The 20862-nt window shown below is 35.6% G+C and overlaps 1 protein-coding gene and 1 non-coding gene across 2 annotated transcripts in view; one reads left to right on the top strand and one right to left on the bottom strand.

Annotated features, from left to right (window-relative positions):
• The window catches only part of ZNF804B (zinc finger protein 804B), a 576730-nt gene that overhangs the window by 419866 nt on the left and 136002 nt on the right, over nt 1-20862 (top strand). The window lies entirely within an intron of this gene.
• Nucleotides 17975-18035, bottom strand: LOC118143967 (U7 small nuclear RNA). Its single transcript, XR_004728445.2, has one exon. It is a non-coding gene; the product is annotated as a U7 small nuclear RNA (small nuclear RNA).

Genomic DNA, 20862 nt, shown 5'->3' with positions numbered 1-20862 from the left:
GATTTAAGTCTTTAATTCATTTTCATTTGATTTTTGTATATGATGAGCAATAGGGTACTAGTTTTATTCTTCTGCATATAGATATCCAATTTTCCTAGCACTGTTTATTGAAGAGACTGTCCTTTCCCCAGTGTATGTTCTTGGCAACTTTGTCAAAAACGAGTTCTTGTAGATGTGTGTACTTTTTCTTCTGGGTTCTCCATGTGTCTGTTTTTATGTCTGTACCATGCTCTTTGGGTTACTATATCTCAGTAAGGTAATTTGAAGTTAGATAATGTGATTCTTCCAGTTTTGTTCTCATTGCTCAGAATAGCTTTGACTATTCTAGCTCTGTGGTTCCATAAAAATTTTAGGATTACTCTCCAGTTCTGTGAAGAAGTTCATTGATATTTTGATAGAGATGCATTCAATGTGTAGATTGCTTTTGACAGTATGCACATCTTAACAATATTAACTCTTCCAATCCGTGAGCATGAAATATATTTTCACTTTCTGTATTCTCTTCGATATCTTTCATCAATATTTTATAATTTTTTATAGTAGCAATCTTTTACTTATTTGGTTAAATGTATCCCTAGGAATTTATTTGTAGCTTTTATAAATTGGATTACTCTCTTAATTTCTTTTTCATATTGTTCACATTTAAATGCTACCAATTTTTCTATGTTGACTTTGTATCCAGCACTTTTAATGAATTTGTTGATCAGTTCTAATAGTTTCATGTAGAATCTTTAGATTTTTTCCATATATAAGATCATATCATCTGAAAACAAGGATAATTTGACTTCCTATCAAGTTTGGAGGCTCTTGATTTCTTTCTCATGTCTAATTGCTCTAACTAGGAATTCCAGTACAATGTTGAATTATGGTGCTTAAAGTAAGCCTCCTTGTTGTGCTCCAGATCTTTGAGGAAAGACGTTCATTTTTCCTCATTCATGATACCAGCTGTGGGTCTGTCACATACAGCTTTTATTGTGTGGAAGTATGTTCATTCTATGCCCAGTTTTTTGAGGAATTTTTTTTTAATAATGAAGCAATGTTTAATTTTATCAAATGTCTTGTCACTATCGATTAAAATGATCATATGATTATGTTCTTTAGTCTGTTGATATGATGTAGCACATTGATTGATTTGCATATGTTAAGCCATCTTTGCATCATTGGGATAAATTTCACTTGGTCATGTTGAATAATCTTGTTAATGTGTTGATGAATTTGGTTTTTTAATATTTTAGTGAGGATTTTTGCATCAGTGCTTATCAGAAATACTGGACTGTGGTTTTCTTTTTTTTTTTTTTTTTTCATATTTCTTTGCCTGATTTTGGTATCAGGGTAATACTGGCCTCACTGAATAAGTTTGAAAGTATTTTATTTTTCTCTATTTTTTGGAATAGTTTGAGTAGGATTGGTATTAGTTCTTCTTTAAATGTTTGATATATTTAAGCTGTGAAGGTATCTGATTCCAGGTTTTTCTTTGGTGGGAGACTTTTTATTACAGCCTCAATTTCATTATTTGTTATTCATCTACTCAGGTTTTGGATTATTTCCTGGTTCAATCTTGGTAGGTTTTATGTATGTAGAATTTGTCAATTTCTTCTAGGTTTTCCAATTAATTGGCATATAGTTGCTCATAGTAGTCTGTATTGATCCTTTGAATTTCTGTAGTATTATTTGTAATGTCTCCTTTTTCCTCTCTGATTGTATTTACTTAAGTCTTCTCTTTTTTTGCTAGTCTGGCTAAACTTTTGTTAATTTTGTTTATATTTTCAAAAAGAAAGTTTTCACTTCATTGATATTTTTGTATTTTTTGTTTGAATTTAATTTATTTCTGCTCTGATTTATATTTTCTCTGCTAATTCGGGGAATAGTTTACTTTTGCTTTCTTAGTTTTTTAAGATGCTCTATTAGGTCATTTATTTATATCTTATACTGTTTATGTCTTGAAAAGTTGTTGTAGTTATTATTTTTTATCATTTCATCTTTAAGTCTTCCTACTCAAGATAGGAGAAATTTAGACTTTGGAGGATTTCCTCTTGCTTACTAACATCCATTTCTTTCATATTGAATAGCCCTCTTTAGCATTTCCTGTAGAATTGGTCTCCTATTTTTAAAAGCCTTCACCTTTTGTTTGTCTGGGAAAGTATTTATCTCTCCTTCATGTTTGAAGGATATTTTCCTGGGATAATTTGTTCTAAGGGAAAAGACTTTTTTCCTTCAGCATTTAAAATCTGTCATGCCACTCTCTCCTAACCTATAAGGTTTCTTTTGATAACTCTGCTGCCAGATATATTGGCGCTCCTTTGGATGTATTTGTTTCTTTTCTCTTGTTGCTTTTAGGGTTCTTTCTTTATCCTTGTTATTAGGGAGCTTGATTACTAAATGTTTTGAGATAGTCTTATTTGGGTTAAATCTGCATGGGATTTGATAACCTTCCTGTACTTGGATATTGATTTCTTTCTCTAGGTTTGAGAAGTTCTCTGTTATTATCCTTTGAAAAATTTTCTATCCCAATCTCTCTCTCTACTTCAATTTTTAGGTCAATAACTTAGATTTGCCCTTTTGAGACTACTTCCTACATCTCATAGGTATGTTGCTTCCTTTTATATATTTTTTTCTTCTGTCTTCCAGTGGTATACTTTCAGACTGTCTTTAAGCTCACTATTTCTTTTTCTCTTAAAAAAAAATCTGCTATTTAGAGACTGATGCATTCTTCAGTGTAGCAATTAAATTTTTAAGCTCCAGAATTGATTTTTTTATTGCATTTTAGGTTTTGGGGTACGTGTGAAGAACATGAATGATTGTTGCATAGGTACACACATGGCAGTGTGATTTGCTGCCTTCCTCCCCCTCACCTATATCTGGCATTTCTCCCCATGCTATCTCTCCCCAAATCTCCACCCCCTGCTGTCCCTCCCCTATTTCCCCCCGAGAGACCCCAGTGTGTGATGCTCCCCTCCCAGTGTGTGAGTCCATGTGTTCTCATTGTTCAACATCCACCTATGAGTGAGAACATGCGGTATTTGATTTTCTGTTCTTGTGTCAGTTTGCTGAGAATGATGGTTTCCAGGTTTATCCATGTTCCTACAAAGGACACGAACTCATCATTTTTTATGGCTGCATAGTATTCCATGGTATATATGTGCCACATTTCCCCTATCCAGTCTGTCATCGATGGGCCTTTGGGTTGGTTCCAGGTCTTTGTTGTTGTAAACAGTTCTGCAATGAATATTCATGTGCATGAATGTGTGCATTAATCATGTCCTTATAGTAGAATAATTTATAATCCTTTGGATATATACCCAGTAATGGGATTACTGGGTCAAATGAAACTTCTATTTCTAGATCCTTTAGGAATCACCACACTGTCTTCTGCAATGGTTAAACTAATTTACACTCCCACCAACAATATAAAATTGTTCCTATTTCTCCACATCCTCTCCAGCATTGGTTGCCTCCAAATTTTTTAATGATCACCATTCTAACTGGCATGAGATGCTATCTCAATGTAGTTTTGATTTGCATTTCTCTAATGACCAGTGATGATGAGCTTTTTTTTCATATGTTTGTTGGCCTCATGTATGTCTTCTTTTGTAAAGTGTCTATTCATATCCTTTGCCCAATTTTGAATGGGCTTGTTTTTTTCCTGTAAATCTGTTTGAGTTCTTTGTAAATTCTGGATATCAGCCCTTTGTCAGATGGGTAAACTGCAAAATTTTTCCCATTCTGTTGGTTGCCGATTCACTCTAGTGACTGTTTCTTTTGCCGTGCAGAAGCTGTGGAGTTTCATTAGGTCCCATTTGTCTATTTTGGCTTTTGTTGCCAATGCTTTTGGTGTTTTGTTCATGAAGTCCTTGCCTACTCCTATGTCCTGGATGGTTTTGCCTAGATTTCCTTCTAGGGTTTTTATGGTGCCAGGTCTTATGTTTAAGTCTTTAATCCATCTGGAGTTAATTTTAGTATAAGGTGTCAGGAAGGGGTCCAGTTTCTGCTTTCTGCACATGGCTAGCCAGTTTTCCCAACACCATTTGTTAAACAGGGAATCCTTTCCCCATTGCTTGTTTTTGTCAGGTTTATCCAAGATTGTATGGTTGTAGATATGTTGTGTTGCCTCCAATGCCTCTGTTTTGTTCCATTGGTCTATATCTCTGTTTGAATTCCAGTAGTGTGATGCCCCCCACTGTGTTCTTTTTGCTTAGAATTGACTTGGCTATGTGGGCTCTCTTTTGGTTCCATATGAAGTTCATGGTGGTTTATTCCAGTTCTGTGAAGAAAATCAATGGTAGCTTGATGGGGATAGCATTGATTCTGTAAATACTTTGGGCAGTATAGCCATTTTCACCCCCTTTTGAATGGGATTTTTTTTTCTTGTAAATCTGTTTTAGTTCTTTGTAGATTCTGGATATCAGCCCTTTATCAGATGGGTAGATTGCAAAAATGTTTTCCCATTCTGTTGGTTGCCGATTCACTCCAAAGACTGTTTCTTTGATTAGGTCTCATTTGTTTGATTAGGTCCCATTTGTCTATTTTGGCTTTTGTTACCAATGCTTTCAGTGTTTTGGTCATAAAGTCCTTGCCTATGCCTATGTCCTGAATGGTTTTGCCTAGATTTTCTTCTAGGGTTTTTATGGTGTTAGGTCTTATGTTTAAGTCTTTAATCCATCTGGAGTTAATTTTAGTGTAAGGGGTCAGGAAGGGGTCCAGTTTCTGCTTTCTGCACATGGCTAACCAGTTTTCCCAGCACCATTTATTAAACAGGGAATCCTTTCCCCATTGCTTGTTTTTGTCAGGTTTGTCAAAGATCGGATGGTTGTAGATGTGTGGTGTTGATTCCGAGGCCTCTGTTCTGTTCCATTGGTCTATATCTCTGTTTTGGTACCAGTATCATGCTCTTTTGATTACTGTAGCCTTGTAGTATATTTTGAAGTCTAGTAGTGTGATGCCTCCAGCTTTGTTCTTTTGCTTAGAATTGACTTGGCTATGTGGACTCTCTTTTGATTCCATATGAAGTTTAAGGTGGTTTTTTCCAGTTCTATGAAGAAAGTCATTGGTAGCTTGATGGGGATAGCGTTGAATCTGTAAATTACTTTGGGCAGTATGGCCGTTTTCACCATATTGAGTCTTCCTAACCATAAGCATGGAATATTTCTCCATCTGTTTGTGCCCTCTCTTATTTCGTTGATCAGTGGTTTGCAGTTCTCCTTGAAGAGGTCCTTTATGTTCCTTCTTAGTTGTATTCCTAGGTATTTTATTCTCTTTGTAGCAATTGTGAATGGCAGTTCGTTCTTGATTGGGCTCTCTTTAAGTTCTTTATTGGTGTATAGGAATGCTTGTAATTTTTGCACATTGATTTTGTATCCTGAGACTTTGCTGAAGTTGCTTATCAGTTTCAGGGGATTTTGGGCTGAAACGATGGGATCTTCTAAATACACAAACATGTCGTCTGCAAATAGAAACAATTTGACTTTCTCCTTTCCTATTTGAATACCCTTTATTTCTTTTTCTTGCATGGTTGCTCTGGCTAGAACTTCCAACTATATTGAATAGGAGTGGTGAGAGAGGGCATCCTTGTCTAGTGCCAGGTTTCAAAGGGAATGCTTCTAGTTTTTGACAACTCAATATGATACTGGCTGTTGGTTTGTTGTAAATAGCTTTTATTATTTTGAGATGCATTCAGTCAATACCTAGTTTATTGAGGGTTTTTAGCATAAAGGGCTTATTGAATTTTGTCAAAGGCCTCTCTACCTCAATTGAGATAATCATGCGGGTTTTGTCTTTGGTTCTGTTTATGTGGTGAATTACATTTATATACTTGCATTTATTGAACCAGCCTTGCATCCCCAGGCTGAAGCCTACTTGATCATGGTGGATAAGCTTTTTGATATGCTGTTGCAATTGGCTTGAAGTATTTTATTGAAGATTTTTGCATCTATGTTCATCATGGATATTGGCCTGAAGTTTTCTTTTCTTGCTGGGTCTCTGCCAGGTTTTGGTATCAGGATGATGTTGGTCTCATAAAATGATTTGGGAAGGATTCCCTCTTTTTGGATTGTTTGGAATAGTTTCAGAAGGAATGGTACCAGCTCCTCTTTTTATGTCTTGTAGAATTTGGCTGTGAATCCCTCTGGACCTGGGCCATTTTTGGGTGGTAAGGTATTAATTGCTGCCTCAACTTCTGCCCTTGTTATTGGTCTATTAGGTATTTCAATTTTGTTTTTTTAGATAGATTCTGTTTTGTCACCCAGGCTAGAGTGTAATGGCGTGATCTTGGCTCACTGTAACCTCCCCCTTCCAGGTTCAAGCAATTCTCTGTCTCAGCCTCCCAAGTAGCTGGGATTACAGGCACCCACCACCATGCCTGGATACTTTTTGTATTTTTAGTAAAGATGAGGTTTCACCATCTTGGTCATGCTGGTCTTGAACTCCTGACCTCATGATCCACCCACCTCGGTTTCCCAAAGTGCTATGATTACAAGCCTGAGCCACTGTTCTCAGCATATTTTAATATTTTTGTTAAATTTATCTCATATAATTCTGAATTTTTAATCTGTAGTATCTTGAATTTTGTTTAACTTTCCTAAAACAACTAGTTTAACTTCTCTGTCTGAGAAGTTGCATATTTCTGACACTCCAGGATTAGTTACTAGTGGCTTAGTTGGTTTGTTTTGTGAGATCATGATTTTCTGGATGATCTTGATGCTTGTGGGTATTCATCGATGTGTAGGCATTGACTACTTAGGTATTTGGAGTTTTTTTATTATTATACTTTAAGTTCTTGGGTGCATGTGTGGTTCGTGCAGGATTGTTAACATAGGTATACACACGCCATGGTGGTTTGCTGCATCCATCCCCCCTTCATCTACATTAGATATTTCTTTTAATGTTATCTCTCCCCAGTCCCCCCATCCCCTGCTATTCCTCCCCTAGCCAGCCCCCCCCAACCCTCAACATGCCCTGGTATGTTCCCTTCCAGTAACACATGTGTTCTCATCATTTCAACGCCCACTTATGAGAGAGAACATGCGGTATTTGGTTTTCTGTTCTTGTGTCAGTTTGCTGAGAATGATGGTTTCCAGCTTCATTCGTGTCCTTGCAAAGGACATGAACTCATCATTTTTTATGGCTGCATAGTATTCCATGGTGTATATGTGCCACATTTTCTTTATCCAGTCTATCATTGATGGGCATTTGGGTTGGTTCCAAGTCTTTGCTATTGTAAACAGTACCTCAATGAACATATGTGTGCATGTGTCTTTATAATAGAATGATTTATAATCCTTTGGGTATATACCCAGTGATAAGATTGCTGGGTCAAATGGTATTTTTTTTTCTAAATCCTTGAGGAATTATGTCTTCCACTATGGTTGAACTAATTTATACCCCCACCAACAGTGTAAAAGTGTTCCTATTTCTTCACATCCTCTCCAGCATATGCTGTCTCCAGATTTTTTTAATGATCACCATTCTAACTGGCGTGAGATGGTATCTCAATGTGGTTTTGATTTACACTTATCTAATGACCAGTGATAATGAGCTTTTTTTTCATGTTTCTTGGCCTCATAAATATCTTCTTTTGAAAAATATCTGTTCATATCCTTCACCCACGTTTTGATGGGGTTGGTTTTTCTTGTAAATTTGTTTAAGTTCTTTGTAGATTCTGGATATTAGCACTTTGTCAGATGGGTAGATTGCAAAAAGGTTTTTCCGATTCTGTTGGTTGCTGGTTCACTTTAATGATAGTTTCTTTTGTTGTGCAGAAGCTCTTGATTTTGATTAGATCCCTTTGTCTATTTTGGCTTTGTTGCCATTGCTTTTGGTGTTTTAGTCATGAAGTCCTTACCTGTCTCTAAGTCCTGAATGGTATTGCCTAAATGTTCTTCTAGATTTTTTATGGTGTTAGATCTTATGTTTAAATCTTTAATTCATCTGTTGTTAATTTCTGTATAAGATGTAAGGAAGGGGTCCAGTTTCAGCTTTCTGCATATGGCTAGCCTGCTTTCCCTACATCTTTTATTACTTTCTCCTAAACTAAATGAGTCTCTTTCTCCATTCTATCCTGCCTGGAGTTAGGGGAGGAGTGAAACAGAAATCCCTGTGTCCACCACACTGGGACTGTGCTGGATCAGACTTGATTTCAGCACAGTACTGAGTCTCACTCAAGGCTTGTGTTGACTATTGCTTAGCTACTATTGAAATTTATTCAAAGCCCAAAGGCTCTTTAGTCAGCAGATGATAAATCCAGCCAGGGTTGAGTCTTTTCTTACAGGGCAACAGGTTTCTTTCTGGCCCATTGTTGGTCTAGAAATGCTGTCTGGCAGCTAGGGCCTGGAGTCAGGAACATTAGGAATCTACTTGGTGCTTTAGTTTACTGTGGCTGAGCTTGACCCAAGTTGCAAGACCAAGTCCTTTTTACTCTTCTCTTTCCTTTCATCAAGCAGAGTAAGTCTTTCCCCATGTTCACCCTCACTCCATGCCAATTGTGGGTACTCCCTGGATGCTGCTGATGTATATTCAAGACCCAAGAGAAAACTAGGTCCTTTCTTGCAAGGTCATGGGCTCCCTCCTGGTTCAAGGTGTGTCCAGAATTGTTGTCCAAGAGCTAAGGTCTAGAACAGGGGCTTCAGGACTCTGCTTAGTGCTTTATTTTACTTTGGCTGAGCTGTTATCCATGTTGTATGACAAAGACTTCTTTACTCTCTCCACTCCTCTGCTCAAGTGGAAGAAAATAGTCTCTCCTGGAAATCTTAGCTGCACTGCCTGCTACTGGGGCAAGGGTGATGCACGCACTCTCTTGGCTGCCCTGGCTGTTGGCTCACTAGGTCATGTGCCCTCTAAACCAAGCACAACACCAAAACTTGCCCAGGAATTGCATTCCTTGTATTCTAGACTGCCTTTTGTGGTTATTGACATCAGAGTGCTTTAGCCTGTGGTGATGAGGCTTACTAGAACTCAGGTTCTGAACAACTGAGATGGGCAGTTCCCCTCTGGCTGGGGCTGGCCTGAATGCTCTGTAAGTGGGTATTGCTCTGAAAATGGGGACCTTAAAACTCTGCCTGGTACCTTTTTCTACTTTGACTGAACTGGTATCCAAGTTGAAAGGTAATGTCCTCTTTATTCTCCTCTATCCTTTCCTCAAGTGGGAGAAAAGAATTTCTTCCTAAACTGTGAGTTGCACTATCTAGGGTTGGAGGTGGGATGACATAAGCTCTCCCTTGGCTGCCCTGGCTGCTGTCTCACTAGGTTGTGTGCACCCCAAGTCCCCTGATTCCAAGCCCAGCATGGTACCAGGACTGGTCCAGGAATTGCATTCCTTGTGGCTTAGACTGTCTTTCAAATTTATGTAGGACCCCAGTGCACTTTAGACCATGTTTATGGGCCTAGCCATAAGTTATGTTCTGACTACTGGAATGGACAATTCCTCTCTGGCTAGGGCTGGTCTAAATGCTCCTATCATGAGTGTAAGCCAAATTCTTCCTTGTGTTGCTTTCTGTTGTGATAGAGCAGCACCAAGTTCCAATGCAATGTCCTACAATCTCTGGAGTCTCCCTTCCCCGAGCACACAGATTCTCCTCATGCCATGCAGACCCTTCTGCAGGATGTGGGAGGGGTGCTTTCACAATTTAAGACTGTCTTTCTTCAGTGGCTCTTTCCTTGGTATGATGTTAAAATCAGGTACTGCGAACACTCACCTGGTTTTTGGCTCTTATGAAGGTATTTTTTGTGAGGATAATTGTTCAATTTGCTCTTCCTACAGGGGCGACAATCACTGAAGGATTCTATTTAGCCATCTTGTTTTATCTCCTCCCTAATGTTCTATTTATTGATTAGGTTTCTGGCTATAAGGATGTGTTTACTTTGTAAAAACTCATTGACCTCATAATTTGTTCCCTTATTGTGTATAACTTATGTTTTAATAAAATATGTGCTTTAAAAAAAAGATGTGCTACGAACAGCTTTGTAAGAGAACTTTAATGTGCTAGATTGTTCTCTGTTATGAATCAAATAAAATGCTTTAATATTGCAACCTGTAATCTTTCTGAATTGACTATTAATTGAAATGAAAACTGCAACAAATTGACACTGAGCAAATGACATTTAATTCAAACAGTATCAAATAGGAAATTACCCTTTCTTTAAGGTGCTATTATAAAGAGGTGTGCTGCCTAATCATAGATATCAAATCACTAACTTTTATTCATTCTGTTTTTAAGAAGCATGGTATTATGGATAGAATTTATGCATTAGAAATTGAGGTGTCATGTAAAAGACACTTATAGATATGTTAAAGCACATATTCCAATGACTAAGTTAATTTGAACTTGACCTTTTCAGCAATCCTAATACTGCTAATACAGCTTATTTTCCTATGAAATTATATGTGACTGTAGAAAAATTTAGTTCAATATATATCAAAACATTGTAAGGGAAGGCTAACATAGTTGTAGCTACTCTCCATGTTAATAAAAACCCATTAATATTTTCCTCTTGCTGTTGACCAACACTCTTGAGGGAATGCGCTTTGTAATTAATTATCAGAAGCACAATTTTGAAATTACATAAAAAATGAAAAATTAAATTGACTTTTTCTTGATGATTTTGTACAAAATAAAATTTCCTGTTCCTCCAGAGAACTCGGAGAGAGTTGAGTTTCTTTTGTGTCTGCATTACCACAATATTAGTTAGTATAGAGTTGTGCAATGGTTATGGAAAATTATTATTCTCTGAAAATTATTAGAATTGAATGGATTTTTTTTTTTTTTTTTTTTTTTTTTTTTTTGAGATGGAGTTTCGCTGTTGTTACCCAGGCTGGAGTGCAATGGCGCGATCTCGGCTCACCGCAACCTCCGCCTCCTGGGTTCCGGCAATTCTCCTGCCTCAGCCTCCTGAGTAGCTGGGATTACAGGCATGCGCCATTGTGCTCAGCTAATTTTTTGTATTTTTAGTAGAGACGGGGTTTCACCATGTTGACCAGGATGGTCTCGATTTCTTGACCTCCTGATCTACCCGCCTTGGCCTCCCTAAGTGCTGGGATTACAGGCGTGAGCCATCGCGCCCGGCTGAATGGAATATTTTATTGCTAACTCATATACTCTGATTTGAGTACTAAATGCCTTCTTCTGCACAAAATTGTACTTTGCCTACATCTAGTTTCTTTGTCCATTTCTTAGGGGAAGATTTTTTTAAAAAAAATATGTATACGAGTACATTAAATGTCCTCTCTGGACCAGAAATTTTGTGAAATTCTAGCAGGATACTGAAGTGAATGAATTATCTGTGTTTTCAATAAATGTATACTAAAGACAGGCATAAATGCAAGGAAGAAATTAGGAAATTGGTACAGTTTATACATGGAGGGAATAAAATACAGTGGGGGCGCATATCTGGTGAAAATTAGTTTTGAGAAAAGTGACCAGAGAAGGCATCATCAACAGATCTAGCTAATAAGTTGAGCCTTTCATGTTGGGGAAAATATAAGCATGTGGCAACATGAGAATAGCATTCCTGAAAGAAGAGTTAGAACAAGGTGCAGAGGAGAAAAAAAATGGGTATTAATATTAATAATGAGTCATAAACCTTGACAGGAACATAAGCTATGTATAGGAGCACCTGAGGAACACACTGAAAAGTGTACTGAAGAGAGATCCTGGGGATATTACACATTTGTATGTTGTTCATTAGATAAGTGACCTAAATGGTATTCATCTTATGGCAATCATATGTAAAATAAACTAGAGACTAAATAGAGATCCTGAAAACCCAGAAGGAGTAATCCAATTTGATCTGTTCATCTATGCAGAAGAGAAATAAGGATAAATACTGATTATTTAAAAGTCTGCAAAAATAATTTTCTTTTAAAAATTATTTCTTCTTTCTCTAAGTGGGAAAGATTTCTTTTCAATGTATCTAAAGATTTTCCCCCTTAGCTTCAAATACTGCATTCCTAAGTATATCCACAAGTTTAGATAGAGCAAATCTTAGATGTGAATAAAAAGTTGAATGCTTTTAATTTTCAAATAATACCTTCTTTTATGGCACAATGGCTGTAACGAGATTAGCTAGAATCATAGCATTCATTTTGTGAAGAAAAATAAATCAGTGACAGTCATCTTATTTATGCTTCCGTCTGCACATTCATGTCTAAATCCTTCTGGTATTTGAATATACAGCTTCCAAATTCAGGATCTTTTTGGGAGATGTGAGTCATTCAGAACTCAGCAGAAATGACAAACACTGGAAATTTTTTTTGTGGGTCCTTAATTTCAGTCTTTTGTATAGTTAGCCTTTTTATTAGCTGATGTCACTGTGGAACCAAGCAAACACCAGTAAACAGGCAAACAGCTTCTTGGCTCTCTGTCATGCAAAGGCTGGTCTGTTCTAAGTTAGATATACAGAGGCAGGCTCCAAATAAAGTCAGAATAAAATGATGGACTCATTTAGGTTGTGGTGTAAAGAGCCCTTAGAGATGGCCTGCTTGAGCAGTCACACCATGCAGACATGATCTGGAGTACCATGGACAAACTTATGGAGTGGTAGAACTGCAATCTTACACATGTATTTTAATTAAAACAATGCCCTTTTCATATGATCTCATTTAAATGCATTTCTAGATTTTCATTTGATATATAAGGCAGAAACCTGCAAACCTAGTCCAGCAGCTTATGGAATCCAGGTTCTATATTCATTTTACAGATTAGGTAACAGTTAGAAAAAAATAAATGGCTTGTGATCCTACACAAGCCATTTATTTCCCCTCAGACTTCTCTTGGGGAAGAAAATGTGGTTAACAATGTAGTCTATAGTGTTTATGATGGGGTAAATTAACTTTAAATATCAGTTCTTTATGTTTAGTTCTTTATGAGTTTGTTGTTCATGTAATTTCATGCTTTCTATTTATTAATAATAATTTAGTGCATACGTTTCTCTGGTATTTAAGGAATACTCATAATTCTCTCCCTTTACTACAGAAGTGGATTTGAGTATTGATTTCTGTAGTTTCTATGATTCCATGTTATCTTTATACAAGTTCTATCCACTCTTTATCATGTTTAGAGAGTGACTCAAGTTACTCTAGAGAACCATATTTGGGACAACTCACAAGTTATGTATTAACTTAGATGTCAATTTAATATCCATATGATAATTAACATGTTTGCCAAACCTAATTGAAATGTACATTTTGACAAAAACGTGTATTCCTATGGGCAACTATATAGCATATATGACTATTCCAGAAAATCTGGGAGAAAATTTTAATATATTTATGTGGATTCAACAGTGACTTGGCTTATACAGATCTTAAGCTAACAGTGACTTAACTAAGGACTTAAGCTGATGAGTATTGATAGTGATAAGAATCCATTATTGAATTAGGTACTCTAAGGGATACAAAAGAAGTAGCAGAGTCTTCTGAATTTTACAAAATAATGAGCAAAATAAAGCATATTTAAAGAAAGCAATTAGAGAATGGTGCACAGATGTAATTATGGCTTACCATGTATGTGAACAGATCAATTTCAGAAAGGGACAAGTAGTTTGGGACTAAGAGTCCAATAAACATATGGCTTAAGTTATAAACTTGATTTGGACTTTGAAGGAAAGGTGTAGTTTAGATAGAGTATCTAACATAGAAGTCTTACACTGAGAAGATACAAAATGTTTGTTGAAGTAGCAAATATTCTTCCAGAGAAGCAGGAAAAGCATGGTGTGACCATGAAGTTTGACTGCTCTATAAAACAGTGGCAACAGAGAGAACACCCCTGTGCTATGGGAACTCTGTGCCTTTTCTGTGTACCTTAGATATACCCATTTATAAAACAGTTAGTTCAATAAATAATACAGGTGAGAGAAAGTTTGTCTTCAAGTTTCAAAATAAGTAACTAAAAGGAGGTATAAAAAAGACAGGATTTGGTCAGGCATGGTGGCTCATGCCTGTAATCCAAACACCTTGGGAGGCCAAGGCAGGTGGATCACCTGAGGTCAGCCTGGCCAACATGGCAAAACCCTATCTTTACTAAAAATACACAAATTAGCCTGCTGTGGTGGCTCATGCCTGTAATCCCAGATACTAGGGAGGCTGAGGCATGGTTGCAGTGAGCCAATATCGCACCACTGCACTTCAGCCTGAGCAACAGACTGAGACTCTGTCTCAAAAAAAAAAAAAAAGGAAAGACAGGACTTAAAAAAGTTAGTGCTAATACAAGATTTACTGTATCCAAAACTGTGTAAGTCATGTAGAATAATATGGTCTTAGATTGAAATCTATTATGACTGTACACACATATTGACATGTAAAACTGTTTGAAGTTGGTACTTATATAGTGAAAAGTTAACTCTCGGAAAGAAAAATATGAAAAATTAACAATCAAAAAGAATATGCACATATTATCCATTTAAATAGTGATAAAATAATTTTGTAAATACAAATTACAAAAACATCATTTATGCATAAAGAAGATAAAAGTATTCACAAAACAAATTTTCCCAACCACGAATGAGAATATCTTAGAAATATTATTGTACAGAGTATAGCTAAAGGACTAATACCTCTTCAATCTAAAAAATAAAATAAAATGGATAAATTTTTAGAAGGAAGTTTGCTCTGTCCTACCAAAGGTTAGGCTTTGGGTGAATAAGAAGATATAATAACTTTTATTTTATATAGAAAAAGTCTTTGCTTATTTCATACAGTAAGATTTATATGATACTATTTTATAAGAACTAGCACCATATTAGCAGAAAACAGTTGTGAAAACAAGAAATAAAGCAGTTTCTGTCATGTAGCCAAATGCAGGTAGCCAAAACTAAGTGCTTAAGTATGAATACTTTCAGATTTTATTTTCTCCCATATTTGCATTCCTTTTAAATGTTACTTTTTTCTCCAATCTTCTTTTGTATATAAAGGGGCAAACAATTTTGCTCCTGCCTGAGGAATAGTTCCTGTTAAACCCTCTTCCAGCCACCTGGTTTTGAAATAAATAACTTTCACTCCTTCTGCAATAGTAATCTGTTCTTGATTTAAAAAGTTGTTCAGAAAAAGAAAACGAAATACTTATTCACCTACATCAGCCTGGAGTAATATGACTTAGTAGTTGTGTTGTACTTATAAATACATTTTTGAGGAGCTGAGAAAATCATTTTTCTTCTGCTTACTTTGAAAATAATAAAAGCCCTTTGCAATGTAATCTCCCTGAGGAAACAATCATCTCAGGGACATCCACAGGCAAACCACTTCTCTAGCCCCTGCCTTTCTAATCTAAATCTTTCCATCAATATCTGATATATTCTGTCAACCTTGTTGAATGTAATTCCAAAGTTACTCTCAGCATTTTATTTGCAAAAGCACAAATAGGAGAGTCCTTAGATTTTTAAGAGTTTGGCTTAATCTTCAACACTAGAGTTGGAATGTTGCTATGTGGGGCTCTACATTTGAAATGCAAAAACCTTGGCAGGGAATTAATTTTAGCCCTTAATGCTTGTCATTGACCCTTTCAGTTTCCAAATCTTTTCCTTTCATTTCTGACATAGACACTCATTTAAATGAAAGAGAATATATTTTATTTTGTACAAATATTGATGGATCATATTCCTTCTCAGTAGTCGAATGCAAATGGGAAAATACATCAGTACAATCATTACATTTTAATCACTTATCTTGAATGAGTAAAAACTAAAGGAGCTCTAAACAAACTATACAGAAAACAAAAATAAAGTAACAAACAGTCTAAACAAGTGCTTTTCACACATTCAGACTGTAAGTGTAAATCAGATGTCTTTTGGCACAAATTATTAGATGAAAGGTATTTGGAAGATTTTAATGTGAGACATAAAATTAACTGTAATCTCTTCTTGTGCCTTCGGCATTGTCTACAGTGACAAAAGGTTGGAGAAGCAAGTGAGGATTCATTTGTTCTGCTGAGTAAATCATTGTGGAAATTAGTGAGGCTAAATATTCAGATTCCTTTCTCCCAAATTCTTGTCTCACTTCCACTTTCTATTGTCAAAAATATCATATTAACTGACTTCTTTTTCTCCTCAAACATAAATAACTTTTGACAAGTAAGAATCCTGTTCCAAAGTAACAAAAATTAATGACACTGTGTTAGAGGTCAAAAGAAACTTGTCAATTAAACAAATCCCTCTTTTAGAGGTAGAAAATTGGGAATGAAGGAAGTTTTACACTTCTAGCTGGTAGTAAGGCCTGGTACAGACCAGAAGTCTCCTTGATTTGTTACCTGAAAACAGGACTTATACCACATTTGATTGTGTGGGTGGGATAAGTCATTTGATTGTGTTTCATTTCTTTGTATTTCTTAGATACTGTATTTTTTTTTTTTTTTTTTACAAATTGAAGGTTTGTGGCAATGCTGCATCAAGCAAGTCTACATGTGCTGTTCTCCCAACAGCCTGTGCTCACTTCTTGTCTCTGTGTCACACTTTGGTAATTCTCACAGTATTTCAAAATCTTTCATTATTATTATATCTGTTACATTGATCTGTGATCAGTGATCAGTGATTTTTTTATGTTTATATTGTAATCGTTTCGAGGCACCAGAACCATGTTCATATAAGACTGTGAACTTAACCAATAAATGTTTTATGTGTTCTGACTGCTTCACTGACCAGCAGTTCCTCCATCTCTCTCTTTCTGCTTGGCTCTCCCTATTCCCTGAGACACAACAATATTTAAATTAGGTCGACAGTTAATCCTGCAATGACCTTTACGTGTTTAAGTAATGGGAAAGTCAGACTTCTCTCACTTTAAATCAAAAGCTAGAAAGCTTAGTGAGGAAGGCATGTCAAAAGCTGAAATATGCTGAAAGCTGGGCCGCTTGAACCAGTTAGCAGAGTCTGAATGAAAAGAAAAAGTTTAAAGAAAACTGAAAGTGCTACTCCAGTGAACACATGAATAATGAGAAAGCAATACAGCCTTACTGCTAATATGAAGAAAGTTCGAGTGGACTGAATAGAAGATCAAACCAGCCACAACATTGCCTTAAGACAAAGCCTAATCCAAAGCAAGAACTTAACTCTTCATTTCTGTGAAGGCTGAGAGAGGTGAGGAAGCTGTAGCTGAAAAGATTGAAGCTAGGAGAGATTAGTTCATGAGGTTTAAAGAAAGAAGCCATCTCTGTAACATTAAAGTTTCAAGGTGATGATGTAGATAATGTAGCAAGTGATCCAGAAGATCTAGCTGAGATCATTGATGAAGGTGCCTAAGCTAAGCTGATAACTTTAAGTTGAAGCCAGCATTCATTTACCATTAAGAAAATCCTACACTCTTGGTAATTACTCTAAATCTACTCTGTGCACTATAAATGCAACAACAAAGTGTGGAAGACAGCACAACAGTTTACCTCATGGCTTACTGAATACTTTCAGCCCACTGTTGAGCCCAATTACTCAGAATAAAAAGATTTATTTCACAGTGTTTCTGCTTATTGACAATGTACCTATTTATCCAAGAGTTCTGAGTAAGAGGTATAAGGAGACTGTTGACCTAAAGGAAGAAGCCAAGGCACAAAATAGAATTTTAGGTAGTTTACTTCAACCAAGATGAAGCAGCTGCTTGGAAGCCTCTGCCTCAAGTAACCTTGTGGTATGAGCTCTATTTGGCCTTTGTTACAAGCAAGATTTGAGAGCCAAAAAAGAGCAACAAGGAGCTGGCTGATACCAAGTTATTTTTCAGGAATCCTCATTGGTTTACAGAGATGACATTGATTAGTAATTGTCTATACATTGTGAACTAGAGTGTATGGGCTACAGTGTCCAGCATGTGGCATTCTTAGGTTAATTTACAGCTATTTGGATGACTTTATAGAGAAATTAAATAGAATGATAAGTAGCAAACATAAAACTTCTAGGAGGCTCAAATGAGAGAACTTTTAGAAGAAAAAGAATGCATGTAAAGAGAGATTTGTAACTTGAAAGAGCTCTCTGAGAAGAATAGTTGTATCATCTTTGTGTATGTGTTGGTTGGAGAGGTTTCTGATAAAAAAAAGAAAACCTGCTAGACAAATTCTAAAACAGCTGTAACACTAAGGCATGTCTTTTAAACCATGTAATCTACCATGTTAAATTTTTAATGAAAAATTTTAGGTAATTTTTACATAAGTTTTACTTTATTTTACCTAATTAAAAATATTATAAACAGGCCATCATATTTTTATCCTACTTTAATGAGTTTATCATTCAATACTTTTTTTCTTACATTGATACCTTTAGCCAATGTAATAAAATATTTAGAAAATTTCAGTTTAATACAAAAAAATTTACAGTTATTTGTGGCGACAGTCAGTCTAGAGTGCATTCAGCAAACAGCTTCAAGGGCGGGAGCAGATTGTGACGGCTGCCTCATTCCCATTTCTCTCTGGACTGATAATTAAGAGGTGGAATTCCTCAGATAAATTTTTTTTCTTTCTTAAAATAAATGTTTTTATGCCTGCTAACACTACATCTACTCTGTAGTCTATGAATCAAGGAGTAATTACAACTATCAAGCCCTATTAGTTAATAAAAGACCTTTCATAAAGTTATAATGCCACGAATAGTTATTTCTTTGATGCATCTGGGAAAGGTAAATTGAACACCTTCTCCAAAGAATTTATTGTTCTAGGTGCTATTAAGAACATTCAGGTTTATAGAAAGAGGTTGATTGTCGATATTAACAGAAGTTTAAATACGTTGGTGCCAGTACTCAGAGTTGACTTTGAGGAGTTCGACTTCAGCAAGAAATCACTGCAGATATGGTTTTAATAGCAAAAAAAAAAAAAACTAGAATTAAAATATGGGCCTGAAAACAGGGAGGAATTACTGCAATTTCATAATAAAATTTTAACAGATGAGGAGTTGCTTATTATGAATGAGCAAATAATAAGAAATACCTCTTGTTATATAAATAATAAGGGTTTTTTTCAGACATCTGAGATGGAATCTGTTCCTGGTGAGGATGCTGTGAACATTGTGGAAATGACAACAAAGATTTAGAACATTACATAAACTTAGTTGATAAAGCAGCTGCAGGTTTTGAGAGAATTGACTCCAAATTCAAAAGTTCTGCTGTGGGCGAAATGCTATCAAACAGCACTGCATACTCCAGAGGAACTGTTCATGAAAGGAAGAGTAAATCAATGTGGTCAATTGTATTGTTAGCTAATTTTAAGAAATTGCCACAGAAACCCCAACTTTCGGCAACCACTACCCTGATCAGTCAGCAGACATCAATATCAAGGCAAGAAGACCCTCCATCAGCAAAAACATTTTGACTCACTGAAGGCTCAGATGATTGTTAGCATTCAATAACGTAGTTTAAAATTATGCCAGGTACATAGCTTTATGGACCTAATGCTATTGCACATATAATAGACTAGAGGATACCGTAGACATAACTTTTATATATGTATGAAACCAACAAATTCATATGACATGCTTTGTTGCAATGTTTGCTTTATTTTCAGCGGTCTGCAACTGAACTATGATATCTCCAAAAGTATGCTTGTGTTGCCTTTTCTTCATATGAATGAATTTTTAAAGATATACATCTGGTTTAGGAAATGTAAATGATTGCTAAACACAGAATCTAAAAAACATACCCAACCTAAATAAAAAGACTTCAAGAACAACATAAATTAAAAATTAAATATGTAATGTGTCCATATAAAAGACAAAATTATCACATGTATTTAACAAAAGTAAAATTTGAAATTATAAAGATTTGTCAATATATTTAATATTGAGTATTCATTATGAATCTATGAAATGTTTAAACAAGTGATTAATTTCAATATGATTGTTGATTAGCTCAGTAGCCACTGACAAGTGGCCATAAGGTGCAAGAAATTATCTTTAATAAAACAAAATTGCCATCTGAATGCTTTTAAGGCCTCATAAACCCTGATAGAGTGTAAGAAATAGCCCACAAATTATTGGGTTTGCTATCAACTAAATTCTGAATAACTCATCAGTTCTTAAGGTTATAACTAGAGGGTATAAATTAACTGTCTAATCCACTGAAGCACTTGTTATAACTTTAGCAATATTTTAAGCTTTCTGTAATAAAAAGTATTTTAAAATGTATTTAAATGACATTCAGTGGTATTTGCATCATGAACTTAAACATTCTTTACCACTCCCATAAAGTAAAAATAAAATATACCACCAGGACAAATAGCCTTGTGATAGAGGAGAAAATTAATTGCCTGAGGACTTTATGTAGAAAGAAGAAATGTCAAAGTGAGATAGGTGGCAGAGAGAGAAATCTAAACTGGATGTTTTAGAAGTTCATCCACTAAGAATATTTTACATTTTAAATTATACTTTGCTCACAGAAAGGTATAATTTACAGAAACTATGAGCGTAATTTTCATTTTTAGAATGAAATATAAAATAATTATAAACTCTAAAAAATATGGATGCTGTTATGTGTGAGATGATATCTGCCTAGATCTTTTCTAAAAAAGGGAGATTAAAGATTCTTATTAGGAGGATAAAAAATTAATTGGACTCATCGTTAACTTTTAACAGTTTGTTGAGATATAATAAACTACAGATATTTAAAGTATACAGTTTAACCAGTTGTGACATATGTATACATTCATGGATCAATAAAATCAAGATAGTTTAATGTATATATCACCTTTGAGAGTTATCCAGTGCTCTTTTAAAATTCCTTCCCTCTCTCCTTTCACCCCTTAACGCCTTTACCCCTTCTTTCCCTTCCACCCCTCCCTGAGTTCAGAGTACCACTGAAAACAAGCTAATTATCCATCAAAAGGGGAGTGGATAAAATATGGTGGTATATCTATACAACAGAGTGCCATCCAAAAATGGAAATGAAGAACTGATATGCACAAAATCAACTAAACTAAA

Source organism: Callithrix jacchus, chromosome 11, assembly GCF_049354715.1.
Source record: "Callithrix jacchus isolate 240 chromosome 11, calJac240_pri, whole genome shotgun sequence".
Taxonomy (NCBI): Eukaryota; Metazoa; Chordata; class Mammalia; order Primates; family Cebidae; genus Callithrix; species Callithrix jacchus.
This window is presented reverse-complemented; position numbering and strand designations above follow the sequence as displayed.